Genomic DNA, 15,939 nt, shown 5'->3' on the forward strand with positions numbered 1-15,939 from the left:
AGGGTTATGTGAGCAAATCATAGTGGAAAACTTTCCTAACCTGGGGAAAGACACAGATATCAAAATCCAGGAAACACAGAGGACCCCCATGAGATTCAACAAAAACCAACCATCAACAAGGCATATTATAGTCAATTAAACAAAATACTCAGGCAAGGAGAGAATCATGAAAGCAGCAAGGGAAAAAAAAGTCCCTAAACAACAAGGGAAGACAAATCAGATTTACAGCAGACCTATCCACAGAAACTTGGCAGGCCAGAAAGGAGTGGCAGGATATATTCATTGTGCTGAATCAGAAAAATATGTACTCAAGAATTCTTTATCCAGCAAGGCTGTCATTCAAAATAGGAGAGATAAAAAGTTTCCCAAACAAAAATTAAACGAGTTTGTGACCACTAAACCAGCCCTGCAAGAAATTTTAAGGGAGACTCTCTGAAGGGAGAAAAGAAGAAAATATATAGAAAATACATACATATATACATACATACATAAATACCAAAGGCAACAAAGATTAGAAAGGACCAGAGAACACCACCAGAAACTCCAACTCTACAAGCATCATAATGGCAATAAATTCATATCTTTCAGTACTCACTCTAAACATCAATGAACTAAATGCTCAATCAAAAGACATAGGGTAATAAAACGGTAAAAAAACAAGATCCATCTATATGCTGTTTACAACAGACCCACTTTAGACATAAAGACACCTTCACATTGAAAATAAGGGGATGGAGAACCATCTATCATGCTAATGGTCAACAAAAGAAAGCCGAAGTTAGCCATACTTCTATCAGACAATCTAGACTTTAAAATAAAGACGGTATCAAGAGATGCAGAGGGCAATATATCATAATCAAGGGCTCTATAACTAAGAAGACCTAACAACTGTAAACATTTATGCACCAAATGTGAGAGCACCCAAAGATATACATCAATTAATCACAAACATAAAGAAACTCATCAGTAGTACTACCATAATAGTAGGAGACTTCAACACCCCACTCACAGCAATGGACAGATCATCTAATCAAAAAGTCAACAAGGAAACAATGACTTTGAATGACACACTGGACCAGATGGACTTAACAGATATATTCAGAATATTTCATCCTAAAGCAGAATATACATTCTTCTCCAGTGCACATGGAACGTTCTCCAGAATAGACCATGTACTGGGACACAAATCAGCCCTCAGCAAGCACAAAAAGATCGAGATCATACCATGCATATTTTCAGACCACAACACCCTGAAACTTGAAATCAACAACAAGAAAAAATTTGGAAAGGTAACAAACACTTGGAGACTAAAGAACATCCTTCTAAAGAATGAATGGGCCAACCAAGAAATTAAAGAGGAAATTAAAAAGTATATGGAAGCCAATAAAAATGATAACACCACAATCCAAAACCTCTGGGACGCAGTACAGGCGGTCATAAGAGAAAAGTATATAGCAATCCAGGCCTTCCTAAAGAAGGAAGAAAGATCTCAGATACACAACCTAACCTTACGCTTAAGGAGCTGCAAAAAGAACAACAAATAAAACCCAAAACCAGCAGAACACATGAAATAATAAAGATTACAGCAGAAATTAATGCTATCAAAACCAAAAAAATAGCAGAACCGATCAATGAAACGAGAAGCTGGTTCTTTGAAAGAATTAACAAAATTGATAAACCACTAGCCAGTTTGATCAAAAAGAAAAAGGAAAGGACCCAAATAAATAAAATCAAGAATGAAAGAGGAGAGATCACAACCAACACAGCAGAAATACAAACAATAATAAGAGAATATTATGAGCAATTATATGTCAATACAATGGGCAATCTGGAAGAAATGGAAAAATTCCTAGAAACAGATACACTACCAAAACTGAAACAGGAACAAATAGAAAATTTGAACAGACCCATAACCAATAAGGAAGTTGAATTAGTAATCAAAAATCTGCCAAAAAACAAGAGTCCAGGGCCAGATGGCTTTCCAGGGGAATTCTACCAAACATTTAAGGAAGAGTTAACACCTATTCTCTTGAAGCTGTTCTAAATAATAGAAATGGAAGGAAAAATTCCAAACTCTTGCTATAAGACCAGCATTTCCTTGATTCCAAAAGGAGGCAGAAACCCCCACTAAAAAGAACTAGAGATCAATTTTCCTGATGAACATGGATGCAAAAATCATCAACAAGATATTAGCCAACTGGATCCAACAATACATTAAAAAAATTATTCACCACGACCAAGTGGGATTTACACCTGGGATGCAGGGCTGGTTCAATATCCACAAAAACAATTAACGTGATTCATCACATCAATAAAAGAAAGGACGAGAACCATATGACCCTCTCAATAGATGCAGAGAAAGCATTTGACAAAATACAGCATCTTTTCTTGATAAAAACCCTCAATAAAGTAGGGACAGAAGGATCATACCTTGAGATCATAAAAGCCATATATGAACGACCCAACACTAATATCATCCTCAATGGGGAAAAACTGAGAGCTTTCCCCCTAAGGTCAGGAACAAGACAGGGATGTCCACTCTTGCCACTGTTATTCAACATGGTATTGGAAGTCTTAGCTTCTGCAATCAGACAACACAAAGAAATAAAAAGCATCCAAATCGGCCAGGAGGAGGTCAACCTTTCACTCTTTGCAGATGATATGATACTCTATATGGAAAACCCAAAAGATGCCACCAAAAAACTGCTAGAATTGATTCATGAATTCAGCAACTTTGCAGGATATAAAATCAATGCACAGAAATCAGTTGCATTCCTATTTACGAACAATGAAGCAACAGAAAGAGAAATCAAGGAATTGATCCCATTTACAGTTGCACCAAAACCCATAAAATACCTAGGAATAAATCTAACCAAAGGGGTGAAAAATCTATATACTGAAAACTATAGAAAGCTTATGAAAGAAATTGAAAACACAAAAAAGGAAAAAGATTCCATGCTCCTAGATAGGAAGAACAAATACTGTTAAATGTCGATACTACCCAAAGCAATCTACATATTCAACGCAATCCCTATGAAAGTAACACCAGAATTCTTCACAGAGCTAGAACAAATAATCCTAAAATTTGTATGGAACCAGAAAAGACCCCGAATAGCCCAAGCAATCTTGAAAAAGAAAACCAAAGCAGGAGGCATCACAATCCCAGGCTTCAAGCTATACTACAAAGCTGTAATCATCAAGAGAGTATGGGTACTGGCACAAAAACAGACACTCAGACCAACGAAACAGAATAGAGAACCCAGAAATGGACCCAAAAATGTATGGGCAACTAATCTTTGACAAAGAAGGAAAGAATATCCAGTGGAATAAAGACAGTCTCTTCAGCAAGTGGTGCTGGGAAAACTGGACAGCAACATGCAGAAGAATGAACCTGGACCACTTTCTAACACCATACACAAAAATAAACTCAAAATGGGTGAAAGACCTCAATGTAAGACAGGAAGCCATCAAAATCCTCCAGGAGAAAGCAGGCAAAAACCTTTTTGACCTTGGCCGCAGCAACTTCTTCCTCAACACGTCTCCGGAGGCAAGGGAAACAAGCAAAAATGAACTACTGGGACCTCATCAAAATAAAAAGCTTCTGCACAGTGAAGGAAACAATCAGCAAAACTAAAAGGCAACTGACAGAATGGGAGAAGATATCTGCAAATGACATATCAGATAAAGGGTTAGTATCCAAAATCTATAAAGAACTTATCAACCTCAACACCCAAAAAACAAATAATCCAGTGAAGAAATGGGCAAAAGACATGAATAACACTTCTCCAAAGAAGACATCCAGATGGCCAACTGACACATGAAAAAATGCTCAACATCACTCATCAGTGAAATACAAATCAAAATCACGATGAGATACCACCTCATACCTGTCAGAATGGCTAACATTAACATCTCAAGCAACAACAGATGTTGGTGAGGATGCTGAGAAAGAGGAAGGATCTCTTTTGCACTGCTGGTGGGAATGCAAAGTGGCATAGCCACTCTGGAAAACAGTATGGAGGTTTCTCAAAAAATTATAGAACTATCCTATGACCCAGCAATTGCACTACTAGTTATTTATCCAAGGGATACGGGGTTGCTGTTTCGAAGGGGCATATGCACCCCAATGTTCACAGCAGCACTATTCAACAATAGCCAAAGTATGCAAAGAGCCCAAATGTCCATCGATGGATGAATGGATAAAGAAGAGTTGGTGTATATATATATATATATATATACACACACACACACACACACACACATATATATACATATATACATATATATATACACATATATACACACATATATACACATACATATATACACAATATATACACACATACATACATATATACATATATATACACACATATATACATATATATATACACATATATACATATATATATACACATACAATGGAGTATTACTCGGCTCAAAATGAATGAAATCTTGCCATTTGCAACTGCACGGATGGAACTGGAGGGTATTACGCTAAGTGAAATTAGTCAGAGAAAGACAAAAATCATATGACTTCACTCATATGAGGACTTTAAGAAACAAAACAGATGAACATAAGGGAGGGGAAAAATAATATAAAAACAGGGAGGGGGACAAAACCGAAAAGACTCATAAATACGGAGAACAAACAGAGGGTTACTGGAGGGGTTGCGGGAGGGGGGATGGGCTAAATGGGTAAGGGGTACTAAGGAATCTACTCTGAAATCACTGTTGCACTATATGCTAATTTGGATGTAAATTTTAAAAAATAAAATTAGGGGCGCCTGGGTGGCTCAGTCGGTTAAGCGTCCGACTTCGGCTCAGGTCACGATCTCGCGGTCCGGGAGTTGGAGCCCCGCTTCGGGCTCTGTGCTGACAGCTCAGAGCCTGGAGCCTGTTTCGGATTCTGTGTCTCCCTCTATCTCTCTGACCCTCCCCCGTTCATGCTCTGTCTCAAAAATTAATAAACGTTAAAAAAAAAATTTTTTTTTAATAAAATTAAAAAATATAAAAATACGGTTTTTTGTTGCAAAGTAACTACTATAATTGAGAAATAGTGTGTGAAAAGATTTCCCCCTATAGTGTGTGAAAATAATTTCAAGGCCCCCTCTATATTGCCTCATTCATGGTATAATACCCAACATTTTTTTCTCAGGCCTTTTTGCTTATATGGAAATGACAGGTGCTTTAAAACATACTGGATGTTAGAATTTGCTTACAGATTGTTGAGAAACTACATGAATACGAACTATCTCATTAAAAATGCAGATTATGTATAGAACACCATATCTTAAGTGTTTTCTGTTTCAAGTAGAAGTACTTTCTCTTGGATTTTTCTTTTTACTTCATAACACTTGTCATTGTCTTTCAGGTGGAAATGAGGTATAGTCAGCACTGTTGCAAATGCACCTACATTCCTGTATATATTATGCATTTGTGCATAATTAGCCTCATTATAAACTAAAAGCCACATAAATAATGCAAACTGTCCCTGTGATAACTGTGCATACCATAATGTATCTAAGTGCTGGATGTAAATGTGGATAAAAGCATCAGTGAAACTGAAAATATTTTAATGTTTTCTGCTCTGCAACAACAACAATTTTCAAAGCTTTAATCACTTAGAAATTAAATACCAGAAAGGTATTTAATAATACCAGGCTTCCTCGGAGCCTTCTCTGGTAAGAAGATAAGCTAGTATTTTATAGACCAATTTCGATGCCTTTAACATAACATAATTTCTAAAAGATCCAGTTTTATAAATCTAGAATAATGGTTAAATACAAGGCTTTACCAACAGTTTTGTTCAAATAAAAATAAAAGTGCTAACAGTCAAAATCTAAATTAACTGTAATTATTTTCTCCTAAGTGTTGTAACCCTTGTGGGAAACAGCATTTCTGGCAGTGTTCCCACAGGACTTGAATATAAAGCAAACCTAAAGCACAAGCAAAATTGCTTTTATTTACATTGTCCTTGAGTTAAGCACCTATTCTTTATATTTGCATACATATTAATAATTTGTGTTAAGGGAATTAAATTACTTTAAGTGTAATTTTATTCCACTGTATTTTAGCTGGATAAGTAATTTTTATAAGTTGACTACAGTGGCTTAAAAACATGGAATTTAAGTAAAATCTACGCTGAAAATAATACCTGTAAACCACACCAAAAATAACAGAAAATGGGTTAGGTAGTATATTTGGTATACAAGGTAAAGTTTTAACAATATATTCATCAAACAGTGTATAATGTTATTACCAAAAATCACTTTAATAATAAAATAATTTTATGTCATTGTTATAACTGCATTCAGAAATTAAAAATGTTTTTAATTGTGTAATTTTTAAACATGTGTTTTGACTATATTAAAATGTAATAGTTTTATTCTAAAAAAAATTGATCTTTGCAATTCTTAGACCATATAATCAGATACATAAACCTATGTCCAACCATACATGATCAAAGAATCCTCTTATTCACTTTAATTTTGCAGTTTCACATAAAGCAATATATATACATAGAGTTAGGAAAAGACGTAAACATAGACACATTGAACAGAGTCACAAAAATCCCATTATACATTGCAAAAACTACAATACTATCCATGTGGTTGTTTCTTCAAGATCAATCCTAACAGCTTTCAAATGTCTAAATTGTCCAAAAAAATTTAAACACAAAAACTCCAAGCGGTTACACAGAATGACAGGATTGATGTAACTTTTTTCATCTTTATAATCTCTGTGTTAATACTGTTTATTTCAAATATACAGCTTACAGTCAGAATTTTGTAAGCAACATAGAGGTCAATGACAAAAATCAAGTGATTATGAAGTTAATCTTGAAAATAACACAGGGAAGATGGGTCCATCTACATCAGGAACTGTGTAGGAGTTTTAATTTCCATATAGAATGCAGTATCTATTAAAGGATAAGTAATACAAATAAGTAATACAAATATTAAGATTTCTTATATTTTTTAAAGTATCTTTAGAATTTTTAAGTACATTTTTAAAAATACATGTTCTTAAAATCCAATAATATTCACAAAAATTACCAGATAATAATAAAAGTCACTCCAGGAACCTCTACTGGTGAAGCTTGACATTTATCCAGTTAGCAAAGAAGAAATGTTTACAGGGCCCAGATTCAAGATCACAAAGCTGAATCTGAAGCTGAGACACAATAAACTGAAAACTGGCACGGCAGATATTTCAAATTTCTCATTTTTTAGCATCCCAAAGATTCTGTACCTTTGGGTACTGCACCATGATACAACTCAGATGAATAATTTTAAAGTGAAGTATGTGAAATGGGGGTTATATGAAGCCCTGACAAAGATAAGCATGAAGGAGGCCCACCGAATCTTCAGCCCCATTGATCTCCAGAAGTATAATCCAAGTAGACATACGAGCAGGCTAGATTCTTTGTATCAGTAGTAGTAGCCCAGTCATAGTTAGAGGGAGTCATTCTGTTAGGCCATGTGTAAACCATCTCTGCACCCATCACCAATCTGTTGAAAGAGCCATCAGACCAGCTCTAGAGTCACCAGTTGTTTGGTGCCTCTCCTATGGTGGATATTTATTTTACCAATGCAAAACATATGGAAATGCAGTTTATTGGGTTTAATTGGCCATCTTTTTGTATGTTTTTTGTCTCTTCAGGTTTGTTGTTGTTTGCACGTACTGCACACATTGTCTACTGTGGTGTTTTTTCTACTGACTCTTCTTTGGTGAAGACAAGTTGCAAAGGGTAAACTTACTATCTAAAAAATATAGAATTCTGGGGTCATGGATGACAGGGCCCAGAGTGGCAAAAAAACAAAGATTGATTATACAATCAAAAATAAGATCATATAAACTAGCAACAATTAATTAGAAATACTAAGTCAGAGATGAACTTTGGAGCTATGACTCATCAATCATAATGAGGACATGCAGGTTTTGAGAGTCAGAATGGAATGAAATAAAAACTGGGGCAAAGGGACACCTGGGTCGCTCAGTTAATTTACTGTCTGACTCTGTTTTGGGTCAGGTCACAATCCCAGGGTTGTGTGATCAAGCACCACATCAGGGAGCTCCACGCACTGAGTGTGGAGCCTGCTTAAGATTCTCATTCTTTCTCTCTCTCTCTCTCCCCCACTTATGCACTCAATCTCTCTCTCTCTTTCTTAAAAAAAAAAAAAATGAGGGTGGCTCGGTCTACTGAGTGTCCGACTTTGGCTCAGGTCATGATCTCATGGCTGAGTTCGAGCCCCACATCAGGCTCGCTGCTGTCAGTGCAGAGCCCACTTCAGATCCTCTGTCTCTGTCTTGCTCTGCCCTTCCCCTACTTGTGCTCTCTGTCTCTCAACAATAAATAAAACATTAAAAAAATTATTTAAAAAAACTTTTTAATTGAGGCAAAGACATTGAAATCAATCCCAGATGCTGCAATAAAATATAGGATAGGTGATCAATGCCAGGAGAACAATTAGAAACAAAAAAGCCTTCGAAGTACAACAGGTAACCATCAGAGCTCTAATGTAGGCGGTCAGCATGTAACACCTCTATTTTAATCAGTTTACTGTAAATTCGTAGAGCCTTTAGGTCTAGGGGGCTCTATCAGTCAAGGTTCAGTCAGGAAAACAGAAAATTCACCAATTCCATCTACAGCTGATCTTGTTCACTCTTCTATTCATCCATTCAGTTCAGTTTCACTTCATATAATATTAAATTTCATATAATAAATGAATTTCTGATTTCTAGAATTTTGGAATGGTTATTTTATATATCTTTCTCAACTCATTCCATTCTTATATTAACTTACCCTTTCATGTCTAAACACTTTTTTTCTCTGTCTACAATCTTTAGGTGCAAATCATCCTATTTTGTATAGTTGTTATCTCATGTGGTTTTCATGAATTAATCTTCAATAGGTACTGATCTCTGCAAACACTGCACATGTCCTGGATTGTGAAAGCATCCATTCAGAATGTTTTTTTCTGACCTCCTTTGCTGCAGCTTAACGTGATCACCAATTTCATTATAATTTAACTTTTTTGGCCTGAAGTCATTGCACTCTACAGATAGTGTAAATTTTGATGCCTATGGTTAAGGCACTTATCTTTTAAAAAAATTTTTTTTTAGTTTTTTTTTTAATGTTTATTTATTTTTGACACAGAGAGAGACACAGCATGAGCAGGGAAGGGGCAGAGAGAGAGACACAGAATGTGAAGCAGACTCCAGGCTCTGAGCTGTTAGCACAGAGCCTGACACGGGGCTCGAACTCACGAACTGTGAGATCTTGACCTGAGCCGAAGTCGGACGCTTAACCGACTGAGCCACCCAGGCGCCCCAAAAGTTTTTTTTATTCTCCCCCAAAACCACTTTTTTATACTTCCTACAAGCATCTATTCATGGAATTTCCTTTTATTAAACCTAACAATTGGTGGATATCCTTTCGTGGTTTCAGACTTGGCTGTATATGTTGTTCTATGTTGTCTTTTCTTCAGGATGTATATGCATGCGATTGAAGAAGTGGAAAAGCATGGAGTCCATTAAAATCAACTCAGTCCACTACACTGAATAGAACTCTTAATGTACATGTTTGGGGGAAGGATATTCCTTTTAATTAATGATTTTTTTAAAATTTTCTTGCACTATAGTCAAGAGTTGTTTTACATAGATACATTAGAATTTGTTGAGGTTTTATCTGTGACCATGTCTAAGTTCAATTTTACAAAATTTTTCATCTGCACTTGAAAAGAATGTACATACTTCCTTTGAGCTACCGAATTCAACTGATGAATCTTGTTACTTGTTTTGCCAAAATACTCAACTTCCGGTGCACCTGGGTGGTTCAGTAGGTTGAACATCTGACTCTATGTATCAGCTTAGGTCTTGATCTAGCAGTCGAAAGATCATGCCCCACGTTGGGCTCTGCACTAACAACATGGAGACTGCTTGGGATTCTTTCTCTCCCTCACTCCCTGCCCCTGCCCCATCCCCTCTCTCTCTCAAAATAAAAAAAATGAACTTTTTTAAAAAAAAATCAACTTTCAACTTTTGTTACAAAAACAATTTTCATACTAATTTATTGTTTGCTTGATTTACTGGTCTCCGAGGTATACTGAAATCTTACAATTTTTCTTATTTGTTAATTCTTAGTGAATTTCATACTGTGCATCTTTTATTCTACTTTGATATTAACAGCATTACATTAATTTTCACTTAGTACTGGCTAAATACAGACACATATATAAAACAATTCAAGGTCATTCTGTATTAGTTATTTTCATTTTAAACAAAAATAAAAGGTGGATTAAACAATCTTTCTTAATAGATGAGTTTACTTGATTCATACTTAAATTAATGTAAAAGTAATACATTAAATGAAAATGAAAGCAACTACATTAAAATACTAGTTTGCACTTATCTGTAACAATTTAACATTTAATTACCATGTTTTTTCTCACTGCATTCTCTTTTTCCTGCCTTTTTATTAGAATGATCAAAATGTTTCTATTCTCTTGAACTGCCAATAAAAGTTATACTGTACACATATTTTTCTCAACTCTAAGAAGGGCCTAGAAACAGTAACATCCCAGCAACAATGAGCACACCTACAACCCAGATCTTAATTTCTGTATATTACTCCTCAAAAAGAGGAACCACGACTTCCTGGACAAATGACTGATTTTAGTTCAAGGCAAGAAAAACTACAAGATGAGCATGAATGATCTTGAAGTACATTAAATGATGGGAACACATCAAAAGGGTAGTGAGCAACTGGAGAGGGCTCCAATGAATCAAATCTGGAATAATTTGAGTGTAAAAAATTAATAATGATAGTTTTGGATTAAACTCCATAGGATAAATCAAATATCCATAAATCTATACTGACAGACACAGAAATAAATAAATAAAGGAAAGGGGAAGCTCTTCCTTATGTTCTAATTCCAATTAATAATTAATGGATACTAAAAATAGAGGGCAAAAGTATGATGACAAACAAGGTATTTACACAGTTTCAAGGTACCTCCTCACAAAATACTTAATTTCAAAAGGAAAAAAATGTAACTTTATAGTGCAGAAACCTGCAAACATCATCTTAATCAAGTGATCAGAGTTAATTTTACCATTAATGAGATACATTATCATATGAGTCATGAAAATCATAATGAAAAGAGCATATCACTTCTGTCATATTCTTGCCAAAAATGCACAACTGGAATTTAATCATAAAGAAACATCCAACAAACCTAAGCTGGAAGTCATTCTATAAAATAACTGGCCAATAATTCATCAATAGTGTTAAAATTAAGAAAGACAAAAACAAAACGAAACAACAACAACAAACACCCCAAAGGATTATCTCAGATTAAAAGAGACTAAGGAGGTATGATAACTAAATGCAACATATGATCCAGGACTAGATACTGGTACAGGAAAAAATGTATATACATATCAGCTTCTAGACACTTACACTTGTGGTCCATACACTTCTACCCCCCTCCCCGCACTGACCACAAAAAAATTAAGAGTCCTTTTCTAAAGGAAATGAAATAAACAGTCCAAGATGAAATAAAGTAACCAGAATCAATGTACCACATCCAACTAAAGCCTTTTTCATTTTGACATTTATAGTACTTAGTAATGTCTAGTAATATACACATACTTAGCATAAAAGTCAACATCAATCAAAAATAAAAATCTCAAATTAAAAAAAAAAACTAGCCAGTTAACAAGTCCTTCACTGGTGCAAAGAGATCCCTGTGAGTCAAAATGCATGCGCACGCATGAGCGCACACACACACACACACACACACACACACACCCCCTCAGGACACAGTGAAAAAGGATAACTTTAAAAAATGAAAGGTTAACTGTTTTAGCAAATATAGATATCCAAAATATTTCATCCATATAAATAATATACTGTAAAACAGAACAGAAAAAAGGGAGGACTCATATTTCACACCTCTTATGCCCCACCTCATATCTATCTCTTCAGCCCATTTTTCTCCTCCAGTTTTTGCTGTGGCAAGGAGCTTCTGCACAGTTGTAACCTAACAGCATAGATCTCTCAGCTTCTGCACTATGACTTCTTTGGCACCACTGCATACTGCTGAAGAACCTCACCTAGCACTCACATGTATATAATTGCAGTATGTTCAGTAGGAGTGCTCACCTATACTTCAGGTAGTCGGGTCCCAGCTGGATTAAGTCCCAATTGTTCACAGTGATGATCAGCTTGGTATTGTACTTTCCTCCTTTCTCTGGACTTTCCTGGTTTACCTTTCCCTGTTCCCTACTCCTGTAACCCTTGGATTTCTCAAAATAAACTACTACATTCTGATCCTCATTTCAGGCTGTTTTCGAGGAGAACACAGACTGAGACAGTCTGTAACAGAACTGGAAATAAGAGCAGAGCCACAAAATAAGACTTGGGAATTGGACAATTAACTTGTAACTGGCAATAACAATCTCATTGCTGATGACATGAGCAATAACTATAACATGAGTGATAACTTCTAGAATTCAATGAAATCAACAACTTATGATTCACACAGGGGAGTAAAGAATTGGGAGATGGTAAAGTACTGATTTATGGACAGTATGGACACAATGGTAATTAAATACTATACAGAGTGAAAATGGCTTTTGTTTACAGTTTTCTATGCCTTGTAAAAAAAATGACAGCATCAGTTTAAATAAACATCAAATCAAAAAATGCTGTCAAAGTCAGAAGTTCTCATTGGCAGTGTTTAGACTCTTCTGAAGCAGCAGAAAAGCAGGTTTAGAATTGCAAAGGTAGCAGAGCTACAAAGGAGACTCAACTCACAACTTCAACAGGCCTCCTGTGCGAGAGTCAGGGCCTAGACAGAAAAAGAATGAAACCCTGGGAGACTTGGGGTGAGGGGAAAAAGCCTGAAAATCCTGAATCTCCCAGATTCTTCTGGGTTCTGCTTCTGGGGGTAGGTTGGTAGAGAAATTTCTATCAGGGGACACAGTAAGGTTTCCACTCAACTAAAGCTATGACTTGCTCATTTTGGACTCCTCGTATCAGTGGGGACAATGGGCAAAGAAAATAGTTATTATTAGTGGGAACTACTAACTTTGACAATTACCCTGATTAGGATCACAGTTACATGGTAGGAAAAACAGATTTTTCCAAGACCCAGGAGATGTAGAGGAGTGCCTAAAATTCAGAGTGGTAGAAATCATTGCCTAATGATAACTCTTACAAGTTTACCTGCAGCAACCATGATCGAAGAATGCTAAGGTAACTTGGGGATGAAGGCTCATGTCATCCCATCAGACTAATAGTTCAGAACAGCCAAACTGCAGGCCCAGAGAGAAGGAAACAAGAAATTTGTAAAAGGGGAGGAGGATGATAGATACTTTATTATTCCTTCAGGGCCAGCTGCAGTAGCTAGGACCAAAGCCTGTTCCCACTAATTCCCTTTGGTAAAGGGGAATGAACTTGGCCACCATATTGAAAACACTGTAACTAACTGCACTCAATAGAGGGCACCAAGGGATATGAGCATTGCAAAATGTGGACTATAGTTATCACTCATTTTACCCTACCTCACCTCTCCACTGCTTTCTACTCCCCAACCATCCTTCAGCCACTGCCATAGTCAAACCAACTTCCTTAAAGAGATAACCAGACACTAGCCAGCGGTCCTGAACAATCTTGCTTTCTGCCCCGGAGTTTCTCTGATGCGATTGTGGGATGTCTATGAGCAGCTATGTTGACCACATGCATCCAAATACGGCAGAGAGTTACTGGCACCTTACACCAACCTTGACAAATGGGGGACAAGAGCCAATAATACATTCTCTCCTTCCTCTACTATTTTTTAGGTGGCCTAACTAATCTAAGAAGCATTCTACATACCACCTGAAATGGTCCCAGGAGGATAGAAACCAACTCTCCACAGTACTGACCAGGCTGGTAACATACCCTGGTACTGGCTTTCCCTCCTTCTTTATGTCACTTTCCTTGTCCTACACTCCTATTTCATGGAATCAGTTCTAGAAACAAAACACTAACATGCAAGTCCTTTTCTTAACTGCAGCTTTCTGGGGTAACTAAGCTAAGAGACACATTCTTATAAGAGAAAAAAACACAGTGGCTGAAATTGAAATAGGTGAAAACAAAAGGTATGTTGGAACATAATATAAGGAAATCTCTTAGAATATATAAACAAAAAACAAAGATGACAGAAAATGTGAGAAATGAGATAAAGTGAGTTATTAATAAAGTAGAGGTCCAACTAAGATCAAATGAAGAAAAAAAGAACTGAGAAAATAAAAAGCAGCAAATTATTAGCAAACCAATGCAATGAAGTTTCCCAGAACACAGACATGCATGTAATCTTCAAAAAGAAACAGCCAATGGAGAGCCAAGCTGGATGCATAAAATATTCATTACTATCACATTTTAAATGAGGATAAATGGAAGATCCTAAAAGATTTGAGAGGAGGAAAATTTTGATGACCAGGAAAGGAATAGGAATTGCACTGCCATCAGCATATCATCAGCAACAAGAAATGCAAGAGGACAACATAACAATGTCTTTATATTCCAGAAGGAAATGGATTTTTAATATAGAATTTTACATCTCTCCAAATTAACTATCAAGTATTCAGAAAATAATATAATTTGAAATATTTTAGGAGTTACACTCATATCTTTCCGACGTCCGTCAGGATATACTAGGTTATGCTGCAATAATCACTCAAAACTCTTCCAGGCTTAAAACAATAAAGGTGTATTTCTCTCTCATGTTATATGTCCACTGCAGTTATATTGAGAGTTCTGTGTCAAATAACCCTCATTCTAGAAACCAGACTGACAGAACTGCCACTATCTGGAACACTTCTAGTGACTCTCAGACAGGAAAAGAGGCTTTTCACTGAAAAGTTAAACTTGAAAGCAAGTTAACTTTTAGGCAGCAGAACTATACAAACCTACAGTGTGCCTAGAAGTTGGGTGGTATGTGCAGGGGAGAAAAATACATGCTATACAGCACTAATGACTAATATACTTTCTCAGGCAGTTATGTGAATTTACTTCAATAAAACAAAACTCTAAACCAAGGAACAAAAAAGAAACTGGAACCACCAAAGAGCGGACTCACAGGGGAACCGCTGTGCCAAGTGTAGGCACCATCAAGTTGGAAAAGGATGACACATGGCTCGCAGAAGACTTAGTTAAAAAAGAGTGAAAAAGACGACTGAGAAACTGGAAAAAAGTGAGGACATGATGAAGAAAATTATGGGGTGGGGGTGCTGAGGAGGAGGAGGAAGAAAAGAGGTGAAGAAAGAGGAAAAAGGAAGAAGGGAGAAAGATGGGGGTGGGGAAAGAAAAGAAATCCAATTAAAATTTACCCTAGGAATATTAACCATTCAGTAGCATGGGTGTCACAACATGGAATATGTAAAGAAGTAAACGGTATTATTTGGCTTTGGAGTAATAGTGGCAATAAAGAAAGCAAAGAAAACTGTATTTATTGACTGTTAAGAATCCAACTATAAAGACAGAAACTTTATGCTTACAAAGCAATACAAATGTCACTAACCTTGAAAATGTAAAAGCAGCAGCGTATTTTATAGTAGTTAGGTAAAGGCAGGAGGTTAATGGAGGTAGAGAGGTAGGTGGAAGGATAGAAGAACCAATGTCCTGATCTTAAAAATGAAGAGACAAGTGACGCTGTCTCTTAAAAAAAAACAAAAACAAAACAAAACAAAACAGTGGTTGCAGTTTCTCAGTGGAGAAACTGAGACTAAAAAACTGGAAGGATTTGAAAGGAAGTAAAAAGTTTTACAAGGGTTAGGTAAATTTATTCAACACACATACATTATCTAAACTTTAGAAGTCTTTTTGTTTTTCTTTTTAAGTTTGTTTATTTTGAAAGAGTGCCCCAGTGAGCAAGCAAGGGAGGG

General features: G+C 36.2%; 1 protein-coding gene across 1 annotated transcript in view; it reads right to left on the reverse strand.

Annotated features, from left to right (window-relative positions):
- Positions 1-15,692, reverse strand: part of LOC115512586 (UDP-glucuronosyltransferase 2A1-like) — a 48,063-nt gene extending 32,371 nt beyond the window's left edge. Inside the window, exon 1 of the mRNA XM_030313754.1 lies at positions 15,576-15,692. The gene's annotated coding sequence lies outside the window, so the exon portion shown is untranslated. The remainder of the gene's footprint in view (positions 1-15,575) is intronic.
- Positions 15,693-15,939: the final 247 nt, after the last annotated feature.

This window comes from Lynx canadensis, chromosome B1 (assembly GCF_007474595.2).
Source record: "Lynx canadensis isolate LIC74 chromosome B1, mLynCan4.pri.v2, whole genome shotgun sequence".
NCBI lineage: Eukaryota > Metazoa > Chordata > Mammalia > Carnivora > Felidae > Lynx > Lynx canadensis.